Source organism: Chrysochloris asiatica, unplaced genomic scaffold, assembly GCF_000296735.1.
Source record: "Chrysochloris asiatica unplaced genomic scaffold, ChrAsi1.0 scaffold00002, whole genome shotgun sequence".
Classification (NCBI taxonomy): domain Eukaryota; kingdom Metazoa; phylum Chordata; class Mammalia; order Afrosoricida; family Chrysochloridae; genus Chrysochloris; species Chrysochloris asiatica.
This window is the reverse complement of record NW_006408520.1, coordinates 18,937,360-18,943,417: the sequence shown is the minus strand read 5'-3', so window position 1 is coordinate 18,943,417 and position 6,058 is coordinate 18,937,360.

Below are 6,058 nucleotides of genomic sequence, written 5' to 3'. Positions count from 1 at the left end.
AACTGTTGTTGTTGTTAAGTGCCGTTGAGTTGGTTCTGACCCATAGCGCCCCATATATGGTTTCCAATGAGCGGCTGGTGAGCTTGAATGACCAGCTTTGCAGTTCAAATGGCTTTGCAGACTGACGCATTAACCCACAGCGCAACACCAGGACTCTGGATTAGAGAACTGGAACAGAGAAAAAACATGATGACTCTGAAATAACTTGTGCCAGAAAGCACAGAAGTGCTCAAAGAATGGTGGGAGCATGTCAGCAGGCTCCAGCTTCAAGGGGTTCCCATTGGCTAAATATGGGATAATTGTTGCTAAGCCCTGACAAATCAATCTGACTCGCAGCAACTATGTATAGGGTTTCTAAGGCTATACATTTTTGTGGGAGCAGAAAGCCTCATCTTTCTCATGTTGAGTGGCTGGTGGGCTTAGTTCCCCAACCTTGTGGTTAGCAGTCTGGTGCTTAAATCCTGCATTGTCATTGCACTCCCGTGGGATAATTAGAGCATAAAAATAAATAATGCATGTGTATTGTATGCTCTGGTAGCGTAGTGGTTACAAATTGGGCTGTGAACCACAAGGTCAATAGTTCAAAACTACCAGCTCTTCTGTGGGAGAAAGATGAGGTTTTCTGCTCCTGTAAAGATTTACAGCCTTGGAAATCCTGTACAGGGTCCCTATGAGTTGGAACCGACTCCACGGCATATAACAACAACAACATTGTAATATGACATGAATAATAATGTTTATTCCTTAGACTAAAATAGGAACCCATAATATAAATAAATAAATGGATAAATTGAAAATTTGACAAGGAACAAAGTATTTCATAGACTCAGTTAATAACAAAGAGGAAAAAAGAATAAGCACAGTAGAAAGGTTTGACGGTTATTAGCTTAATAATATGATCAAAGTTAACATCAGCAGTCATGGGGCAAATTGGAGTCGTGTGCTACCTGATTAGATGCAGTGAGGACATGGTATCATTTCCTGTCGAAGGTATTTAAGTCATGGGGAGATATCAGATAAATTCAAATTGCTGGTCATTCTACAAAATAGCTGGCTTTGTAACCATGGTTTGGTAATTGCTATTGTAAACAAGAACCACATATGCATTGCATAGCGAATAAATCTGTTGCCTGTGGTATTTTGAGTGAGTAGGAAACAACAGCCATGCCCCACTTAAAATAGTGGCTGACTGAGCTACTTTGAATGGGTGTTGCTCTTCAGAGTCCTGTCAGTAATCTCATCTCACATTTTCAGGAGAGTTTTTTTGAGAACAGTATTACTGGCAGGACTCAGCAGAGCAACACACATTTGAGGTATCGTGGTCTTTAAGCAGGCCATGACTATTTGTTTCCTACTTTGGTCAAAATATCATGGGCAACAGATTTGTTTGCCAAGCAAACCATATGTTGTCCTTGTTTATGGTGGCAGTTACTGAACTGTTTTGAAGTGGTTCAAAACTCTGCTTGTAACTTTTATTGAAGGAGACTAAGGAGACACTACAATAATTGTAACACGTCACTCTAGATTTGTAAAGGAAAGGACATTTTTGAGATAATAAACAAAATTTGAATGGCATCTAAAATTAGATGGTAGTTTTGTATCAGTGTTAATTTTCTGATTTGGATGGTTATGTTCTTTTTTGTATCTAGAAGAATGCTCTTGTTAGTAGGAAATACATACTAAAATACTTGAGGGTGAGGAAAAAAAGTAAATGACATTAGTCATCAAGGAAATGTAAATCAAAGCTACAATGAAACACCACTTCACATCTACTGTTAGCTACTGCCCAGTAAGTTTCTAATGCCGTCAGAATGAAAACACTGCTTGGTCTTGCATCATCCCATGATTGGTTGCAGACTGTTGTGATCCATACATTTTTCACTGGCTGATTTCAGGCATTTCTTCATAGTCTGGAAGCTCTCCTGAAACCTGTTTACTATCACAGCAACACATAAGCCTCCACCGACAGGTGGTAGCTCCTTTTGAAGCCCGCTAGGTATTGAGCCTTGTCTCTTGTCTGGATGACAAGACTTTTAGAGTGTGACACTGTCGAATACGCATGGGACTGCTAACAGCAAGGCTGGCAGTTTAAACCCACCAGCCCCTTCTCCGAATCCCTAAACAGGGTGGCTTATGAGTTGGAGTTGACTTGACAGCACTCAACAACAACAATGTTTTTGCCCCTATCATACTAAGATAGCTGTTATGAGACAAATGGAAAACAAGAATTATTGACAAGGATATAGAGAAATTGGATCCTTGATCTACTTTTGAGTGGACTGTAAAATAATGCAGCTGCTATGGGGTTCCTCAAAAACTTAAAACAGAGTTAGCAAATGACCCATCAATTCTACCCCTAGGATTGCACCCAAAAGAAGTGAAAACGGACACAAACTGATACGTGTATGTCAATGTTTGTTGCAGCATTATTTACAATAGCCAAAAGGTAGCAACAACCCAATTAAAACCCAAACCCACTGCCGTCCAGTTGGTTCTGACTCACAGTGATCCTGTATAGGGTTTCTGGGACTGTAAATTTGTTGTTGTTGTTGTTGAGTGCTGCCGAGTGTGTTCTGACTCAGAGCGACCCTGTATAGGATTTCCGAGAAGCAGCTGGTGAGGTTGAATCACTGACCTTGCAGTCTAGTGCATTAACCTGCAGTGCCTATGTTGTTGTTGTTAAGTGCTGTCAATTTGGTTCTGACCCACAGTGATCCTGTGTAGGGTTTCTGAGGAGTAGCTGGTGAGCTTGAACCACTGACTTTGTGGTTCAAACTGACTCAGCAGTCTGACACATTAGCCCACAGCACCACACCAGGACTCCCACAGCGCCTGTGGTGGTGGTGGTGGTGTGCCATGGAGTCAGTTCTGACTCATAATGACCCTGTATAGGGTTCCGAGGCTGTAAATCTTTACGGGAGCAGAAAGCCTCATGTTTCCTCCTGCAGAACTGCTGGTAGTTTCAAACTGCTGACCTTGAGGTTAGCAGCCTGACTCGTAACCACTACGTTAGACGGACTATAAATACAGGAGCAGAAATCTTCATCTTTCTCCCTAGGAAGGAGCCACTGACAGCAGTCTCAATGCCCAACCCACAGTGCTACCAGGACTCTTAACAACCCAGATATCTATCAACATGTGACTAGATACAGAAAGTATGGGGTATCCATACAATGCAATATTATTCAGTTAAAGAAAAAGGAAGTCCTGATGTATGCCATGTGGGTGAACCTTGATAACATTATGCTGAGTGATACAAGTCAGATACAAAAGGAAAAATACTTGATTCCATTTATATGAATTATCTAGAATTGGCATATTCATAGAGACAAAAGTTTATTTGTAGCTATCAAAGATTGTTGGAGGGAATTTTTGTTAAGAATGATGAAAAAATTTAAAAATGAATTATGGTATTTATTGTACAACATGGTAAATGTAATTAATGTTCTGAAATGCAAATGTAAAAATAGTTGAAATGGAAAATATTTCTGGTTTATACATGAATATTTCACCACAATGAAAATATATTGAATTGTAAGTGGGAGGTATCAGAAGTAGAAATAGCCAGTACATATACATAAGTCTTTGGAGGAATTTGCTAAAACTGGAAGAAGAGACATGGGGGGCACAATAGGGGCATGGGGAAGGAAGTTTCTTGTATCCTTATGAGCGGGAAAGACTTACAGTATTGTCCATAGCTTGTCGTGATCCACACAATCGAAAGCCTTTGCATAGTCAATAAAGCACAGGTAAACATCTTTCTGATATTTATCTGCTTTTAGCCAAGATCCATTGGACATCAGCAGTGATATTCCTCGTTCCACGGCCTCTTCTGAATGCAGCTTGAACCTCTGGAAGTTCTTTGTCAATGTATGTTTGCAGTCATTTCTGTATTGCCTTTAGTAAAACTTTACTCGTATGGGGTATCAAAGAGATTGTCCGATGATTTCCGCATTCCGTTGGGTCACCTTTCTTTGGAATGGGCACAGATACAGAGCTCTTACAATCAGTCTAGCCAGTTGTCTTCCAAATTTCTTGGCAGAGATGAGTGAGTACCTCCGGTGCCACCTCACTTTCTTGAAAGATTTCAGTTTTTATTCCATCAATTCCTGGTGCCTTGTTCTTTGTCAAATTCCTTCAGTCCACCTTGGACTTCCTCCTTCAGTATCATTGGCTCTTGATCATATGCTACCTCTTGAAACGGTTGAACATTAACCATTTCCTTTTGGTATAGTGACTCTGTATTCCTTCTGTCTTCTCTTGATGCTTTCTGCATCATTCAAGTGTTTGCCCAGAGAATCTTTCAGTAACAAAAGTTGAGGCTTTAATTATTTCTTCAGTTTCCTCAGCTCGAGAAATGCTGAACGTGTTCTTCGTTTTTGGTTTTCTGATTCCAGATCTTTGCACATTTTGTTGTACTATTTGGCTTTATCTTCTTGAGCTGATCTTAGAAATTTTCTGTTCATCTCTTGGACCACCTCATTTGCAAGTTTCAGTGTCTCTTCTGACATCCATTTTGACTTTTTCCTTCTTTCTTGTCTTCTCAGTGACTTTTTGCTTTCTTCATGTATGATGCTCTTGATATCATCCCACAACTCTTCTTGTCTTTGGTCTTTAGTGTTTAATGTATCAAATCTGATCTTCAGATGATCTCTAAATTCAGGTGGGATATATTCAAGGTCATATTTTTGCTCTCGTGGACATGTTTTCAGCTTCAGTTTGAAATTGCATATGAGTAATTGATGGTCTGTTCCACTATCTGCCCCTGGCCTTGTTTTCACTGATAATATGGAGCTTTTCCATCATCTCTTTCTGCAGATGTAGTCAATTTGATTTCTGTGTATTCCATCTGGTGAGGTCCATGTGTATAGTCGTCTGTTATGCTGTCTAAAGAACGTATTTGAAATGAAGAAATCATGGATTTTACAGAATTCTATCATGCGATCTCCAGCATCATTTCTATAACCAAGGCCGTATGTTCCAACTACGGATCCCTTCCTCTTTGCTCCCAACCTTTGCATTCTAGTCACCAGTAATGATCAATACATCTTGATTGCATGCTTGATCAATTTCACATTGAAGAAGTTGGTAGAATTCTATTTCATCCTCACTGGCTTTAGTGGCTGGTGCATAAATTTGAATAATAGTGGTGTTAACTGGACTTCCCTGTAGGCCCTTGGATATTATCCTATCACAGACAGCGTTGTACCTCATGACTGATCTGGATATGTTCTTTTTGACAATGAATGCAACACTGTTCCTCTTCAATTTGTCATTTCTGGCATAGTAAACCATGTGTTCATCAGATTCAAAATGCCCAATACCAGTCTATTTGAGCTCACTGTTGCCTAAGATATCGATGTTTACACGTTCCATTTCATTTTTGACAACTTCCAGTTTTCCCAGATTCATAGTTGTTCTGTGGGGGAAAGATGAGGCTTTCTGTTCCCACAAAGATTTGAAGCCTTAGAAACCCTATGCAGAGTTGCTATGAGTTGGAAACAACTTGATGACACTTACTAGCAACCACAATCTTTATGAAAGCAGAACGCTTTCCTGTGGAGTGTCTGGTGGGTTTGAACTGCCAGCCATTTGTTTAGCAACTGAATGCTTAACCACTATGCCACCAGGACTCCTTTGCTGACTACTGCTTCTTGAACAGTCAGCTCTGGTAGCGTAGTGGTTACGAATCGGGCTGCGAACCGCAAGGTCGGCAGTTCGAAACTACCAGCTGCTCCGTGGGAGAAAGATGAGGTGTTCTGCTCCTGTAAAGATAAACAGCCTCGGAAACCCTGTTCAGGGTCGCTATGAGTCGGAACGGACTCCACGGCACATAACAACAACAACAACAACAACTTCTTGAATATTTTAATAAAAGCACACTTCAAACCCGTTCTTCATTACCATTTTCAGCCTATTAATAAATGCACTGTGTATGTTGTTGTGTACTTTTGAGTTGATTCTGACTCATAGTGACCCTGTATAGGGTTTCCAAGAGTGACTGTGGCTGGTGGGTTTGATCTGCCAATGTTGTAATTACCAGTCTAGAGTTTAAATA